Here is an 18809-nt window from a genome sequence, read left to right on the forward strand (position 1 = left end):
TTTCCGACGAGAATTCTGATCGTGTGTATGCGGCATTAGTTATGTTCCAAAGCTTACGTCTACTGTTTTTTACAAGCACGGTCTTTACTATAGCTTGTCCAGAAAGAAAACACTATTGCCGCGTACACATGATCGGAATTTCGGCCCGCAAAAGACCGATGAGACTTTCATTTGGAAATGCAACCGCGTGTACGCTCAATCATGAGATTGAGAGCATGCTCTCAATTTTTCGGTCGTGAAAAGTTCCTATCCAAAAATGCGATAGTCTGTGGCAATTCCGACGTGCAAAAAACCCACGCATGCTCAGAATCAAGTACAAGACGGAGGCTATTGGCTACTGGCTATTGAACTTCCTTTTCCTAGTCCCGCCATACCTGTTGTACGTCACCGCGTTCCAAATGGTCGGAATTTGGTGTGGTCGTGTGTACACACGACAGTTTCAGCGGAACTCCGTCTGAACTTCCTTCGGAAAAACCTTCGGGGGTTTATTCTGATGGGAAAGCCGATCGTGTGTACGCAGCATAACCACTTTAACAAGCATGCTTTAATTATATTGAACATGTGATTTGCAATTTTGTAAAACGAGACAAGTGCCGGTTCACACTGGGGCTACCTAGCCGCCTGACAAGTCGTGCTCTATGCAGTACAATGGAATCATTCTAATGGGAGCGACTCAAGTCGCTCCGACTTAGAAAAAGGTTCCTGTACTATTTGGGGGCGACTTCAGAATGGCTTGCATTGACTTCTATTAAACAAATTGTTTGCAAGTCGCACTGAGGTCGCGCTGTGTGTGTGGCAGCTTCAGAGTTGAATGACTTTGAAGCTGCCCCAGTATGAACCAGTACTAAGGCGTTTATATTATAAGATACTTTAGTTTTTGTTTTGTTTTTTACTTTAAAATATGTATATATTAAAATAAAACTAAAATAAATGTCCAAAACAAAAAGACGTTTCCATATACAATAAATGGTAAATACAAAAACAATACTGCAAAATATTAAACATTTAAATACAAGTGAAAAAGAAGAGAATGAGCTAATAATGGGGTTAATTAGGAACAACTTTTGTCTTCACTTTACAGATTTGCTGGCACCACATTATATGCAGATCATAGAAAAGTCTGCACATAAGTACAGTGTATTTATGAATGGAAATTGTTTGCAGGCTTCACATACATTGGAGGCGTATCCTTGTTATTATGCATATATATTCTGCCTAGGAACTCCCACTCCTCCGGGTTGATAACTACCCATCAGGCCATTTTGATATTTGCATAACTCCTCCCAATATCCATTCTACTGATTGCATCAGAACTGAGGGCTCTTAGGAGGAGTACTGAGGCAAGGCGCTGTTAAGTTTTCAGGAAGCTGTGTACATTAGTGACATCACTGGCTCTAATGTAGCACCCTCCTCCTAGGTAGGTGCTAGGATTAGATGGATAGAATTATTATGTGTTTGATAAGTAAATGTAGTTGCCATCCTGTAGCCAGTGTGGCTGTGATTGATTGTTAGGTAAAAGCATAGTTTTCTCACTGTAATCAGTGCAGCTACATTCTATTAGTTAGGTCTGCTTAGTGTGCTGACAGCCTGACAGCTCCCTCTGTCTCCAGAGAGCTTGAGATGTTTCTGGATCATAGGTGTGAAGTTATGCAGATGGAAGCATGAATATTGATACAGCCCTGGCCAATCCCAGAGAGGCAGGCTCTAAAGGCATGCTTGGAGACTGTATGTATTCGGTGGGAACACTGAGCTCTGGGCATTTTCCTGGAAATAATTAGTCCAGCTTGGAGGACATACTGCTCTTCCAGAAATGCTGCTGTATGTCTGATGTCATGAGGCCTCAGGTGGGTGGCCCGAAAGAAGATTACATCATCTCTTTTCTGCCTGACTCTGGGACACAGTAAAAGACAATCCCCATCTTAATAGCAAGTGACAGTCCGCAACTTGTGGCATGTGACGTGGCAAGTGACAGTCCGCAATGTGTGGCAGGTGATGTGGCAAGTGACAGTCCACAACGTGTGGCAAGTGACAGTCCGCAACTTGTGGCAGGTGACGTGGCAAGTGATAATCCGCAGCATGTGGCAGGTGACGTGGCAAGTGACATTCCGCAACATGTGGCAGGTGACGTGGCAAGTGACAATCTGCATCTGGCAGCAGGCAAGTGACAACCAGCAACTTGTGGCAGGTGACGTGGCAAGTGACAATGCGCATCTGGTGGCAGGCGACGGTGGCAAGTGACACGCTCAGGGCTCCCACTGATTCTGCATTATGGTCAGTTGAACTATTTAATTTTATATAACAATGTAATAATAAAATAATGCACTTCAATCATCCCTACACCATAACAACCATGGTGGCGGGATGATTGAAGCGCCAACACCAGCCATTTCCCAGATAAATTGCCCACAAAAAAAAAATTTCTGCCAGTGTCCCTCCCGAAACTAGACTCTGGATCTGCTCCTGGCTGAAGGTCTGGTAGCACTGGTAGCACAGTCCCGCCATACCTGTTGTACGTCACCGCGTTCCAAATGGTCGGAATTTGGTGTGGTCGTGTGTACACACGACAGTTTCAGCGGAACTCCATCTGAACTTCCTTCGGAAAAACCTTCGGGGGTTTATTCTGATGGGAAAGCCGATCGTGTGTACGCAGCATAAGTCCTCAAATTGTACATAGTTCCTTTTCTTGGAATATCCACTCAATTCCCTTAACCCTATCCAAGTTCTCAAAAAATAAAAACAACATCCCTACTCTGGACATTGGAGAAATGTGTGAATGAGCCTGTGTCCCTGGCTGCGGGGCGAAGCATTGGGGAAGACCTGGACAGTATTCCTGCAGCTTCGGTAGTAGCACTACACTAAAATAAGATATGTAATAAAAATGGAAAGATTTATTAAAGAATGTCATTAGCATGATGTTGAAGGCAGGAGGGAGGAATCAGCAAAAGAAAATAATAGCAGATTAAACTTCAACTTTAAATAAGTTTGTATTTGTTTTTTTAACAAAAGAAAAGCAAATAAAAACAAAAGTACATAGTGTGCACTGAAATCAACATTTGCCAAACTTGTGCTTGATCTGGATGCTGGACATTGAGTTACCTTGTGTTAAAAACAATGTAACTCAATGTAACAATGTTTCTCTTTACCAGTAACAAATATTCTTTTAAAAGTAACTTAATTTTAAATTAGGAGCCATGTTAAAATGGTTGTAAACCCTTACAGACCACTTTCACCACTTAATCTAGGCTTACCTGTAGGTCCATGAAATATCTCCTAAACCTACACGGTTTAGGAGATATATGCAAAAAGACAGGCGCCGGTGTCTATGGCGCATGCACCGTAGACAGCGGCGCACTGGCGCACTGGGCATGCTGCTGCTAACGGCGATATGCCGTTAGTGGCGGCTCCCGTGCGCATGTGCGGGAGTGACGTAATCGCTGCTCCGGCGCTGTGAGTGGCCGGAGCAGCGATACCCGGAAGAAGATGGATGCTTCGTGCTACAGGGGACAGCGGCGACATCGCTGCCTCCTGTGTCAGTTAAGTGACACATAATGGGCATTATGCCTTACCTTTGCAGGGAGACAAAGAGGAAGTAAACCCATCAGGGTTTACTTCCTCTTTAAGCGTTCTGTTCTTTCTTTAGATGTAATTTTTTTTTTTTTTTTAGGGCTGGGAAAATTAAAGAGGAAGTAAACCCTGATGGGTTTACTTCCTCTTTTTTTCCCTGCAAAGGTAAAGCATAATGGACTACTATGCATCGCATAGTAGCTCATTATGTGTCACTTACCTGACACAGGAGCCAGCGAAGTCGCCGCTGTCCCCTGTAGTCCGCCGCATCCATGTTGCTGGTGGCGTCTCGCAGCTCCGATGAATCACAGCGGCGCAGCCGCGATGACGTCACTCCCGCGCATGCGCACGGGAGTCGCGTCTCGCAGCTCCGCCGCTGCCATACGGCGAAGCCGCGATGACGTCACTCCCGCGATGACGTCACTCCCGCGCATGCGCACGGGAGTCGACAAATTAGGCAAATCCATTCTTGGATTTGCCGCATTTAGTGCGCCTGCGCGTCGCTGTCTACGGCGCATGCGCTGTAGACAGCGGTGCCCATTTTCGGGCAAATATCTCCTAAACCATATAGGTTTAGGAGATATTGCTTGGACCTACAGGTAAGCCTTAATCTAGGCTTACCTATAGGTCCAAGTTGTTTGGAAGGGTTTACTTCCTCTTTAAAGATTAATTCCTTGGTTTTTAACACTGTTGTTAAAAAAAACAACAAAATGTAAACACTCTGGTATGTCTGCGTGACTGGCTAAAGTGATGCCTACTTGCCTACTATAAAGTTACTGATTCATTTTTTTGATCAATCAAAATTCTTTTGATCGGTACTGACCTCTCCGGGTCTTCAGGGAGTTCCGTCTGAGATCCGGTGACATCACAGACATCAACGTCACCGGACTCCTCCCCCCTTCTCCAAGTGCCTCAGTCTGCTAACGATGGGAAGGGATGAGTCCGGTGACGCCACGGACATCGACAGCCTGGACAGTGATGGTAAATATGGATATGGTTAACTGGGATCATTCAGTGAGCTAAGTGTAGGCAAATTTGATAACCTCCGTTTTTAACATTGGTGTGAAAAAAAAAAAAATGTAAACACTCTAGTGCAGTGATGGCGAACCCATGGCACGCGTGCCGCTGCCGGCACGCCGAGCCCTCTCTGTGGGCACGCCATGAAAGGAGAGCCATTAAATGAGAAAAGCACACAGTGAAAGCATAATCGTCCGCACCGCAAACTACATCTCCCAGAGTTCTGTAGGCGAGTGGGCGTGACAAAGAATAAGTGCCCAGGGGTGACGTGCGCACGCTAATCCAATCATAGGGGCTGTCTCATCCACACCTCACCCACCATCAAACAAATCAGCGCTGATGCGCTGGGCGTGACTGGGAGAACATGCGGCTGGGATCAGAGGAGACTTGTGGGCGGGAATGAGCTGCCGGAGAGACTGGAGACAGGCAAGATCAATGTGGAGTGGATCCATTATTTCCCTGCATCTAAACATTTCTAAAGTAAGCCTTTCACTGTTAAAGTTTATTGCTTGTTTAACGGTATGTAACAATCTACAAAAAACTAATGCAAACCAACTCACTACAATGCTGACATTGTGCTCTGTACAGTTACAGATTTTACTCAATTTTGCAAAATAAAGGTGTTAATTCGGTGAGTGCATGTGTCAGGTAGGTGAGTGCATGTGTCAGGTAGGTGAATGTATGTGTCGGGTAGGTGAGTGTAATGGGTCAGGCAGGTGAGTGCAATGGGTCAGGTAGGTGAGTGCATGTGTCAGGGAGGTGAGTGCATGTGTCAGGGAGGTGAGTGTATGTGTCTGGGAGGTGAGTGTAATGGTCAGGCAGGTGAGTGCAATGGGTCAGGTAGGTGAGTGCATGTGTCAGGTAGGTGAGTGCATGTGTTAGGGAGGTGAGTGTAATGGTCAGGCAGGTGAGTGCAATGGGTCAGGTAGGTGAGTGCATGTGTCAGGGAGGTGAGTGCATGTGTCAGGGAGGTGAGTGCATGTGTCAGGGAGGTGAGGGTAATGGTCAGGTAGGTGAGTGCATTATGAGCACAACGCATTGCTGATCCCTGCATTCTGAGCGAATCTGCTAGAATTGTAGGTTTTTGGTCCCTTAGGATTTATTCAGAGGGATGATCAGTCCCATCCTCTGTACAGAGCCGCTGGCAGGTTTAATTCTGTGTTGGCACTTTGAAAGAAATAAGTTGGTTTTGCATTGCGGTTTGGGCACTCGGGCTCAAAAAGGTTCGCCATCACTGCTCTAGTATGTCTGTGTGACTGGCTAAAGTGATACCTACTATCAAGTGACTGACAGTCAATATACTATATAATTTTTATAATTAAAGTTAAACTAACTTTCTAAATTTTTCTTAAAGTTTAATAAAAAAAATTACTTACGTCAGTACTACAGTTTGAATTTAAAATATATGTGCGTGAACTGTGAAGTTAAGTCATGGATTGTGGAAACGAACTGTCGGGTGATTGTATATAGTGTATACCACATTTACCACTGACTAATGAAGAGTTGCAATGCAAGGAGATCAGCTAAAAGTAGTTGGATCTGTATGTGCGTTATAATTAATCGACTAATAATTAGTCGATTAATCGCTTTTAAAAAAATGATTAATCGAACATGAAAATTTTAATCAGTAACAGCCCTTTTTTTTTTTTACATGATTAAAAATTTACAGTAAATTGAACACTTAGAAACACTTATTCTCCTTAAAAAAGTCCGAAGTGGCTGATTTCTCATACAAATATTGCTTATTGCTTTCAAGGTGTTCCTCAGTAGTGATGGACGAACTTCCGACGGGACGTTTCGCGAACGCGAAACGCGAACGGACACAAACGTTCGCGAAAACGACCGTTCGCCGCGGGCTCCATTGACTTCAATGGGAGGCGAATTTCGCAAACCTTTAGGTCGAATTTGCGGCCACGGGGTAATTATTAGGGGGTAGCACGTAGTCCCACCACCTGGACAATAGCATAATACATGTATGAGGTGAATTTGGGATCGATAACTACAAGCATTTTTTTTTTATTTGGGAAATTGTTCTGACAATTCAGGACTATGGAGCTAATGAAGGCAATGGAGGAGAGGGAAGGTCAGGGACCAGGGTAGGCAAACAAGAGGGTGCAGGAGATACAGAGCACTGACAGCAGCACCGTAATACAGAGCACTGACATCAGCACCGTGACATACAGCGCTGACAGCAGCTCCGTGACATACAGCGCTGACAGCAGCTCCGTGACATACAGCGCTGACAGCAGCTCCGTGACATACAGCGCTGACAGCAGCTCCGTGACATACAGCGCTGACAGCAGCTCCGTGACATACAGCGCTGACAGCAGCACCGTGACATACAGCGCTGACAGCAGCTCCGTGACATACAGCGCTGACAGCAGCTCCGTGACATACAGCGCTGACAGCAGCTCCGTGACATACAGCACTGACAGCAGCTCCGTGACATACAGCGCTGACAGCAGCTCCGTGACATACAGCGCTGACAGCAGCACCGTGACATACAGCGCTGACAGCAGCTCCGTGACATACAGCGCTGACAGCAGCTCCGTGACATACAGCGCTGACAGCAGCTCCGTGACATACAGCGCTGACAGCAGCTCCGTGACATACAGCGCTGACAGCAGCTCCGTGACATACAGCGCTGACAGCAGCTCCGTGACATACAGCGCTGACAGCAGCTCCGTGACATACAGCGCTGACAGCAGCTCCGTGACATACAGCGCTGACAGCAGCTCCGTGACATACAGCGCTGACAGCAGCTCCGTGACATACAGCGCTGACAGCAGCACCGTAAGCAGCCCCAGGAGGAAGTCAGCACAGCACAGGGATGGTGTGATCCCCTCATAATAAGAACCCCCAGGAGGAAGTCAGCACAGCACAGGGATGGTGGGAGCCCCTCATAATAAGAACACCCAGGAGGAAGTCAGCACAGCACAGGGATGGTGGGAACCCCTCATAATAAGCAGCCCCAGTAGAAATATGACACCGCTCAACCTCTTCAAAGAGGAGGGTAGGGGCATATAGTACGGTGTGCTTTTTTGGGTCAGGGAAGTGAGCCAAATGAATTAAGAAGGTCTGTGTGCTTGATTCCAAAAATTGTTTATAGACATATACATGGTCTACTGATCACATGTGTTGAATTCCTCCGAGATCCATGCCTCATTCATTTTTAGAAATGTGAGGTAGTTAACACTGTGGTGAGCTAGGCGAGTACGCTTATCGGTCACAATCCCCCCTGCTGCGCTGAACGTCCTTTCGGACAGGACACTGGATGAGGGGCAAGCCAACAGTTCGATTGCAAATTGGGCAAGCTCTGGCCAGAGGTCAAGCCTGCCCACCCAGTAGTCTAGGGGTTCATCACTCCTCAGAGCGTCCACATCGGCCGTTAACCCAATGTAGTCGGACACCTGACGGTCTAGGCGTTCCCTGATGCTGGATCCGGATGACACCTGTCGATGGGTCGGCTGAAAGAATGACCTCATATCCGAAGTCACCAACACATCTTCAAACCGGCCTCTTCTTGCAGGCGCTGTTGGATTGGTACCCGCAAATCCTTCTCTGGGAGTGGGAATTGCTCCTCTGCCAGCGCACGCAAAAGCAGAATGCAGCATTTCTCGAAGCAAGGCCTGGAAGTGCTGCATTCTGACAGCCCTCTGCGACGGCGGTAACATTTCCGCCATTTTGTGTTTGTACCGGGGGTCTAAGTACGTTGCCACCCAGTACTGGTCCTTGACCCTCATGCTTTTTATACGGGGGTCCCTATTAAAACACTGGAGCATGAAGGCCCCCATTTGCACTAAAGTGGAAGCGGTGTGGTGGCCTGGCTCCTGCTCATCATCCAGGATAATGTCGTCCTCTTCATTCTCCTCTCCCCATCCTCGCACAACAGGGATCCCAGAAAGGTTTAAAGCATGCTCTTCTTGCTCCTGCTCATCCGCCCCGGCACCATCCTCCTCTGACTCCTCATCAGACTCCTGTTGTTGACTTGTCTCAGATAGAGTAGCCCCCCCTGGGAATTCATCCAGCATTGCGACTTCCTCATCTTCCCGCTCCTGCTCCTCCACAGCCTGATCAATGACACGACGCAATGCACGCTCCAGAAAGAAGGCATAAGGTACCATGTCACTGATGGCGCCATGGCTGCGACTGACCAGTTTGGTGATCTCCTCAAATGGCCGCAGAAGTCTGCATGTGTCGCGCATGAGCAGCCACTGGCGCGGTGAAAAAAAACCCAGCTCCCCAGAACCGTTTCTTTCGCAGAGTTCATACAGGTAGACGTTAACTGCACGTTTCTGCTGGAGCAGCCTATCAAGCATATAGAAGGTTGAGTTCCATCGCGTCGGGCAATCGCAAATAAGACGTCTGACCGGCAGATGGTGTCGCCGCTGAATGTCAGCAAGGCGAGCCATGGCCGTGTAAGATCTTCTGAAATGGGCCGAGATTTTCCTTGCCTGCCGCAAGATGTCCTGGACCCCAGGGTATTTGACAAGGAATCGCTGCACGACCAAGTTTAAGACGTGTGCCATGCACGGCACGTGCGTGATTTTGCCCTGTTTCAATGCGCTAAGCAGATTGGCACCGTTGTCACACACCACTTTACCAACTGTCAAATTGAGCGGTGTTAGCCACTCATCTGCCTGTGAACGCAAAGCTGAAAGGAGTGCCGGGCCAGTGTGGCTCTTTGCTTCCAGGCACAACAGACGCAGCACGGCATGGCAACGTCTCACCTGGCATGTGGAATAGGTTCTGGGGAGCTTGGGCGGTGCAGTGGAAGAGACGCTAGCAGCGGAAAAGGAGGAGGCAGCTGAGGAGGAGAGGGAGGAGGATGGAGTAGGAGGAGGAGAAGAAGAGTCAGGCCTGCATGCAATCCGTGGCGGTAAAACCAAATCTACACGGGTGCCACGGGTTACATGCTTGACGGCCGTCAGAAGGTTCACCCAGTGGGCAGTAAAACTGATATACCTTCCCTGCCCGTGTTTGCTAGACCACGTGTCTGTGGTCAGATGTATCTTGGCACCGACACTGTGTGCCAGAGATACATTCACTTGCCGCTGAACATGGCCATATAGCTCTGGGATGCCCTTCTCTGAGAAATACTTCCTTCCTGGGACCTTCCATTGTGGTGTTCCAATGGCCACAAATTTGCGAAAGGCCTCCGAGTCCACCAGTTTATATGGCAGTAGTTGGCGGGCTATGAGTTCTGACAAGCCAGCCGCCAACCGTTGGGCAAGAGGGTTATCCGGCGTCATCATTTTTTTACGCTCAAACATTAGGCCCACGGAAGCCTGCCTTTTTGCAGAAAAATGTGAGCTTGGCGTGATGGAAGGTGGAGTGGAGGACAATTGTGAGGAGAGAGGAGAAGGAGAAGTAGAAGACGAGGCTGGACGGTGAGAGCCTGCAGTGTGGCTTTGTGTGTTCCGTTGCTCCCACTGGGCTCGGTGATGGCTGCTCATGTGCCTTCTTAAGGCGGTCGTCCCTAGGTGAGTATTGGGCTTACCGCGACTAACGCGTTGACTGCAAAGATTGCAGATGGCAACGCTATTGTCAGCAGCGGACACGTTAAAAAAAGCCCACACTGCGGAGCCATGTGCCGGTGTCCTGGGAGCGCCAGATGTGACCGTACATGGTCGATGACTCGCTCCTGATACATTTGCAGTCTGCTTTGTCCCTGCTGTGCAATGTAAGTCATTGCTGCTTCTCCTCCCTATCTGCTGGTCCATATCTCCCTCTGAACTCCCCTCCTCTTCCTCTCTTGTGGGCACCCACGTGACATCACTAGACACGTCATCATCAACGTCACCTTCCCCACCGCTATAAGTAGAGTAGGCAGCAACACCGGGGACCAACCTCCTCCTTGGGCTGATCTGGGTACTGGCGTCAGACTGCTGAGTAGCGCTTGTTGCTACCTCCTCTTCCTGATCCAATACCAAGAGTGGCTGCGCATCAGAAATGTCCTCTTGATATGGATCGGAAAATAATTCCAGTGACTCAAGCGGAAGGTATGTGGTGGTGGTGGTGGTGGTCGTGTTGTTGGTGGTAGTGTCTTTGGGGGTGCACATAGCAGAGAGTGAAGAAGAGGGTGCAGATCGAGAGGATGAGGAGGGTGCAGAAGAGTAAGGCTGAGCGAGCCACTCAACCAAGTCTGGTGCATCCTTTAAAGTAATTGAACGCACCTTCTGCAACTTCCCACTTTGGCTCAAGCCTGTTGCTCCTGCCCTACCCCTACCACCCCTGCGGAAGGGCCTGCCTCTTCCTCTGCATGTCATTTTTTAAATGACCCTGTGACAAAACTCTTAGTCCCTATACCGCTGAAGGACTGCTGCAGTATAGGTGAGCGGTCAGCAGTGGTGCACGTCAACCCTATCTATTGTGGACCTATAGCGGTCCTTACAGAACAGCAGACTGTACCGCACTCAAGCCTATGTACCGTAGCACCCTATACCAAGTTACCAGTCCTTATAAGAACTTTTGTGGACCAAGCAGGTTGTGTATTAGTGTTTAGCAGACTGTACGTCAGTCCCTATACCGCTGAAGGACTGCTGCAGTATAGGGCAGCGGTCAGCAGTGGTGCACGTCAACCCTATCTATTGTGGACCGATAGCGGTCCTTACAGAACAGCAGACTGTACCGCACTCAAGCCTATGTACCGTAGCACCCTATACCAAGTTACCAGTCCTTATAAGAACTTTTGTGGACCAAGCAGGTTGTGTGTTAGTGTTTAGCAGACTGTGCGTCAGTCCCTATACCGCTGAAGGACTGCTGCAGTATAGGGCAGCGGTCAGCAGTAGTGCACGGCAACCCTATGTATTGTGGACCGATAGCGGTCCTTACAGAACAGCAGACTGTAACGCACTCAGGCCTATGTACCGTAGCACCCTATACCAAGTTACCAGTCCTTATAAGAACTTTTGTGGACCAAGCAGGTTGTGTGTTAGTGATTAGCAGACTGTACGTCAGTCCCTATACCAATGAAGGACTGCTGCAGTATAGGGCAGCGGTCAGCAGTAGTGCACGGCAACCCTATGTATTGTGGACCGATAGCGGTCCTTACAGAACAGCAGACTGTAACGCACTCAGGCCTATGTACCGTAGCACCCTATACCAAGTTACCAGTCCTTATAAAAACTTTTGTGGACCAAGCAGGTTGTGTGTTAGTGTTTAGCAGACTGTGCGTCAGTCCCTATACCGCTGAAGGACTGCTGCAGTATAGGGCAGCGGTCAGCAGTGGTGCACGTCAACCCTATCTATTGTGGACCGATAGCGGTCCTTACAGAACAGCAGACTGTACCGCACTCAAGCCTATGTACCGTAGCACCCTATACCAAGTTACCAGTCCTTATAAGAACTTTTGTGGACCAAGCAGGTTGTGTATTAGTGTTTAGCAGACTGTACGTCAGTCCCTATACCGCTGAAGGACTGCTGCAGTATAGGGCAGCGGTCAGCAGTGGTGCACGTCAACCCTATCTATTGTGGACCGATAGCGGTCCTTACAGAACAGCAGACTGTACCGCACTCAAGCCTATGTACCGTAGCACCCTATACCAAGTTACCAGTCCTTATAAGAACTTTTGTGGAACAAGCAGGTTGTGTGTTAGTGATTAGCAGACTGTACGTCAGTCCCTATACCAATGAAGGACTGCTGCAGTATAGGGCAGCGGTCAGCAGTAGTGCACGGCAACCCTATGTATTGTGGACCGATAGCGGTCCTTACAGAACAGCAGACTGTACTGCACTCAGGCCTATGTACCGTAGCACCCTATACCAAGTTACCAGTCCTTATAAAAACTTTTGTGGACCAAGCAGGTTGTGTGTTAGTGTTTAGCAGACTGTGCGTCAGTCCCTATACCGCTGAAGGACTGCTGCAGTATAGGGCAGCGGTCAGCAGTAGTGCACGGCAACCCTATGTATTGTGGACCGATAGCGGTCCTTACAGAACAGCAGACTGTAACGCACTCAGGCCTATGTACCGTAGCACCCTATACCAAGTTACCAGTCCTTATAAGAACTTTTGTGGACCAAGCAGGTTGTGTGTTAGTGATTAGCAGACTGTACGTCAGTCCCTATACCAATGAAGGACTGCTGCAGTATAGGGCAGCGGTCAGCAGTAGTGCACGGCAACCCTATGTATTGTGGACCGATAGCGGTCCTTACAGAACAGCAGACTGTAACGCACTCAGGCCTATGTACCGTAGCACCCTATACCAAGTTACCAGTCCTTATAAAAACTTTTGTGGACCAAGCAGGTTGTGTGTTAGTGTTTAGCAGACTGTGCGTCAGTCCCTATACCGCTGAAGGACTGCTGCAGTATAGGGCAGCGGTCAGCAGTGGTGCACGTCAACCCTATCTATTGTGGACCGATAGCGGTCCTTACAGAACAGCAGACTGTACCGCACTCAAGCCTATGTACCGTAGCACCCTATACCAAGTTACCAGTCCTTATAAGAACTTTTGTGGACCAAGCAGGTTGTGTATTAGTGTTTAGCAGACTGTACGTCAGTCCCTATACCGCTGAAGGACTGCTGCAGTATAGGGCAGCGGTCAGCAGTGGTGCACGTCAACCCTATCTATTGTGGACCGATAGCGGTCCTTACAGAACAGCAGACTGTACCGCACTCAAGCCTATGTACCGTAGCACCCTATACCAAGTTACCAGTCCTTATAAGAACTTTTGTGGAACAAGCAGGTTGTGTGTTAGTGATTAGCAGACTGTACGTCAGTCCCTATACCAATGAAGGACTGCTGCAGTATAGGGCAGCGGTCAGCAGTAGTGCACGGCAACCCTATGTATTGTGGACCGATAGCGGTCCTTACAGAACAGCAGACTGTAACGCACTCAGGCCTATGTACCGTAGCACCCTATACCAAGTTACCAGTCCTTATAAGAACTTTTGTGGAACAAGCAGGTTGTGTGTTAGTGATTAGCAGACTGTACGTCAGTCCCTATACCAATGAAGGACTGCTGCAGTATAGGGCAGCGGTCAGCAGTAGTGCACGGCAACCCTATGTATTGTGGACCGATAGCGGTCCTTACAGAACAGCAGACTGTAACGCACTCAGGCCTATGTACCGTAGCACCCTATACCAAGTTACCAGTCCTTATAAGAACTTTTGTGGACCAAGCAGGTTGTGTGTTAGTGATTAGCAGACTGTACGTCAGTCCCTATACCAATGAAGGACTGCTGCAGTATAGGGCAGCGGTCAGCAGTAGTGCACGGCAACCCTATGTATTGTGGACCGATAGCGGTCCTTACAGAACAGCAGACTGTACTGCACTCAGGCCTATGTACCGTAGCACCCTATACCAAGTTACCAGTCCTTATAAGAACTTTTGTGGACCAAGCAGGTTGTGTGTTAGTGTTTAGCAGACTGTGCGTCAGTCCCTATACCGCTGAAGGACTGCTGCAGTATAGGGCAGCGGTCAGCAGTAGTGCACGGCAACCCTATGTATTGTGGACCGATAGCGGTCCTTACAGAACAGCAGACTGTAACGCACTCAGGCCTATGTACCGTAGCACCCTATACCAAGTTACCAGTCCTTATAAGAACTTTTGTGGACCAAGCAGGTTGTGTGTTAGTGATTAGCAGACTGTACGTCAGTCCCTATACCAATGAAGGACTGCTGCAGTATAGGGCAGCGGTCAGCAGTAGTGCACGGCAACCCTATGTATTGTGGACCGATAGCGGTCCTTACAGAACAGCAGACTGTAACGCACTCAGGCCTATGTACCGTAGCACCCTATACCAAGTTACCAGTCCTTATAAAAACTTTTGTGGACCAAGCAGGTTGTGTGTTAGTGTTTAGCAGACTGTGCGTCAGTCCCTATACCGCTGAAGGACTGCTGCAGTATAGGGCAGCGGTCAGCAGTAGTGCACGGCAACCCTATGTATTGTGGACCGATAGCGGTCCTTACAGAACAGCAGACTGTAACGCACTCAGGCCTATGTACCGTAGCACCCTATACCAAGTTACCAGTCCTTATAAGAACTTTTGTGGACCAAGCAGGTTGTGTGTTAGTGATTAGCAGACTGTACGTCAGTCCCTATACCAATGAAGGACTGCTGCAGTATAGGGCAGCGGTCAGCAGTAGTGCACGGCAACCCTATGTATTGTGGACCGATAGCGGTCCTTACAGAACAGCAGACTGTAACGCACTCAGGCCTATGTACCGTAGCACCCTATACCAAGTTACCAGTCCTTATAAGAACTTTTGTGGAACAAGCAGGTTGTGTGTTAGTGATTAGCAGACTGTACGTCAGTCCCTATACCAATGAAGGACTGCTGCAGTATAGGGCAGCGGTCAGCAGTAGTGCACGGCAACCCTATGTATTGTGGACCGATAGCGGTCCTTACAGAACAGCAGACTGTAACGCACTCAGGCCTATGTACCGTAGCACCCTATACCAAGTTACCAGTCCTTATAAGAACTTTTGTGGACCAAGCAGGTTGTGTGTTAGTGATTAGCAGACTGTACGTCAGTCCCTATACCAATGAAGGACTGCTGCAGTATAGGGCAGCGGTCAGCAGTAGTGCACGGCAACCCTATGTATTGTGGACCGATAGCGGTCCTTACAGAACAGCAGACTGTACTGCACTCAGGCCTATGTACCGTAGCACCCTATACCAAGTTACCAGTCCTTATAAAAACTTTTGTGGACCAAGCAGGTTGTGTGTTAGTGTTTAGCAGACTGTGCGTCAGTCCCTATACCGCTGAAGGACTGCTGCAGTATAGGGCAGCGGTCAGCAGTAGTGCACGGCAACCCTATGTATTGTGGACCGATAGCGGTCCTTACAGAACAGCAGACTGTAACGCACTCAGGCCTATGTACCGTAGCACCCTATACCAAGTTACCAGTCCTTATAAGAACTTTTGTGGACCAAGCAGGTTGTGTGTTAGTGATTAGCAGACTGTACGTCAGTCCCTATACCAATGAAGGACTGCTGCAGTATAGGGCAGCGGTCAGCAGTAGTGCACGGCAACCCTATGTATTGTGGACCGATAGCGGTCCTTACAGAACAGCAGACTGTACTGCACTCAGGCCTATGTACCGTAGCACCCTATACCAAGTTACCAGTCCTTATAAAAACTTTTGTGGACCAAGCAGGTTGTGTGTTAGTGTTTAGCAGACTGTGCGTCAGTCCCTATACCGCTGAAGGACTGCTGCAGTATAGGGCAGCGGTCAGCAGTAGTGCACGGCAACCCTATGTATTGTGGACCGATAGCGGTCCTTACAGAACAGCAGACTGTAACGCACTCAGGCCTATGTACCGTAGCACCCTATACCAAGTTACCAGTCCTTATAAGAACTTTTGTGGACCAAGCAGGTTGTGTGTTAGTGATTAGCAGACTGTACGTCAGTCCCTATACCAATGAAGGACTGCTGCAGTATAGGGCAGCGGTCAGCAGTAGTGCACGGCAACCCTATGTATTGTGGACCGATAGCGGTCCTTACAGAACAGCAGACTGTACCGCACCCAAGCCTATGTACCGTAGCACCCTAGACAGACCAAGTTACCAGTCCTGATAAAGAGCTTTGTGGAACAAGTGAGTTGTGAATGATTAGCAGACTGCAGCAGAAGGGCAGCAGTCAAGTATAATATTCTTTCTATATTTGGAAGAAAGAATATTATACGTGTACAAGCCTATTACCGTACCACTGATACCAGTCCTGAAAAGAACCTTTGTGGAACTAATAGTAACAGCAAGTCTTTAAAATTATCCTCACTGCCTGACACACTGCTTCCTGCCTGTCCCTATACAAATTGGCAAAAAAGAGTAGGCTGGAACGATTAGCTGGAACAGCTCTTTTGTGGACCTGATAGTAACAGCTAATGATGATGATGATGATGATGATGAAGAAAGACTAATCTGGCTGAGCTGTCCCTAAAATAGCAGCATACAGCGCTCTGTCCCTTTATCTAAACTGACAAAAGAAACTCAGGCTGCTGACCTAACACCTATACCAGTCCTGAAAAGAACTTTTGTGTACCAAATAGCTAGCGTTTTCTCTGTCCCTACTCCACACAGGATCCTTTCCCTACAGTGACAGAAGAAAGAATGTAAAATGGCCACCGGATCGGGTGTATTTATAGGTTAGGGGGAATGTCCAAGTGTCCATGAGCTGTCATGTCTCAATTGGTTGTCCTGTAACACATGATAAACGTGTCACGAAAGGTTAAAGTTCTTGTATACATTAAACACGTAAGTCCGCCGGGGCGAACGACGGAAAAAGGCGTTCGAACCCGCGGACGGCGAAAGTCGGAAATTCGCCGCGAAACGACCGCCGGGCGAACCGTTCGGCCATCACTATTCCTCAGTCTAAACCAACCTTTCTCAACCAGGGTTCTATAGAACTCTAGGGTTCCCCAAGCAATTAGCAATTTTACCTCTCAGATTAGTAACTGCCAACATCAATAATCTTTCAAGCTATTTGTATGAAGGAATTCTTCCCTCTGACCACCAATGTATTGCATTGTTCTTTCCACTAACCTCCAGTGTAAGGGACATTCTTCCCACTGACCACTAATGTAAGGGAAACTCTTCTTCCCACTGACCACCAATGTATTGCATTGTTCTTTCCACTAACCTCCAGTGTAAGGGACATTCTTCCCACTGACCACTAATGTAAGGGAAACTCTTCTTCCCACTGACCACTAATGCAAGGGACATTCTTCTTCTCACTGACCACCAATGCAAGGGACATTCTTCTTCTCACTGACCACCAATGTAAGGGACATTCTTCTTCTCACTGACCACAAATGCAAGGGACATTTTTCTTCTCACTGACCACCAATGCAAGGGACATTCTTCTTCTCACTGACCACCAATGTAAGGGACATTCTTCTTCTCACTGACCACCAATGTAAGGGACATTCTTCTTCTCACTGACCACCAATGTAAGGGACATTCTTCTTCTCACTGACCACCAATGTAAGGGACATTCTTCTTCTCACTGACCACCAATGTAAGGGACATTCTTCTTCTCACTGACCACCAATGTAAGGGACATTCTTCTTCTCACTGACCACCAATTTAAGGGACATTCTTCTTCTCACTGACCACCAATGTAAGGGACATTCTTCTTCTCACTGACCACCAATGTAAGGGACATTCTTCTTCTCACTGACCGCCAATGTAAGGGACATTCTTCTTCTCACTGACCACCAATGTAAGGGTATTTCTTCTTCTCACTGACACCGATGTAAGGGGCATTCTTCTTCCCACTGACTTCCAATGTAAGGGACATTTTTCTTCCCACTAACCTCCAACGTAAGAGACATTTTTTCCCACTGACCACCACTGGAACATGTGTAACGTGGACCTTTTCAACTGAATACTAGTGTAAGGGGGACCTCAAAGACCAACAAATTTCATGCAGATCTCCACACTGAAAACAAACTTTCCTCTTTTCCACCCATGCCAATACTACATGAAAATGCATCCCCCCCCCCCCCCCCCCCCCAATCATCCAATCTTGCCTAGGAGAGAATGGTGTGCTGTTCTCCCAGTCCTCTTGGGATATGCACGCCACATATTTCTGGAGGCATTGACTTTCGCTCATGAAAGGAGGAGGGTGGTGGCACACCATGGAGATGTGGCTGCCTGAATCCAGAAACGACAACCACCTATTGATGACATCTTGGAGCAAGATGAAGGTGCAGAACCCAAACAGTGGCAGTAGTAAGTATTTTTTCTGGAGTTCTTCCTTAATATCACCGATGATCATCACAAAGCCAGTCCAGGCTGAGACAATCAGGTGCTGATCTTAAAAAAAAACGATTGAAAAGCAACAGGTGTCCAAGTCTGTATAACAGAAATGTCTTCCAGAAAGGGAGCAGAAGGCAGCTAAAAGTACAGCTGAAAGAAATACATAGGAGCAGTTTACCTTCCCAACTATTTGAAACTTTATGTAGCTAGTTTTGCGATAGAAGGACCTCTACCAGACAAAACATCCAGGTCCTGGAGCACAGCCTAGTCAGAAAAAAAACATGCCCAGTCTGCTGACAAAAGTTCACTCTGACATCTCCTTCTATTAGTGTGCTTACTTTCAGCACATGTGTATGGCAGACACAGGGAGAACATGCAAATTAATATTATAATAAAGGATTTACACTGTATAGTGCTGTCTGCAAAGAGCTTTACAATCTAAAGATAGACAATACAGTTACAATACAATAAAATACAAGAGTGTAAAGAGAGCCTTGCTCATGAAGCTAGCAATCTAAA

This window comes from Lithobates pipiens, unplaced genomic scaffold (assembly GCF_037356315.1).
Source record: "Lithobates pipiens isolate NorthernLeopardFrog02 unplaced genomic scaffold, aLitPip1_a1.2 Scaffold_18, whole genome shotgun sequence".
NCBI lineage: Eukaryota > Metazoa > Chordata > Amphibia > Anura > Ranidae > Lithobates > Lithobates pipiens.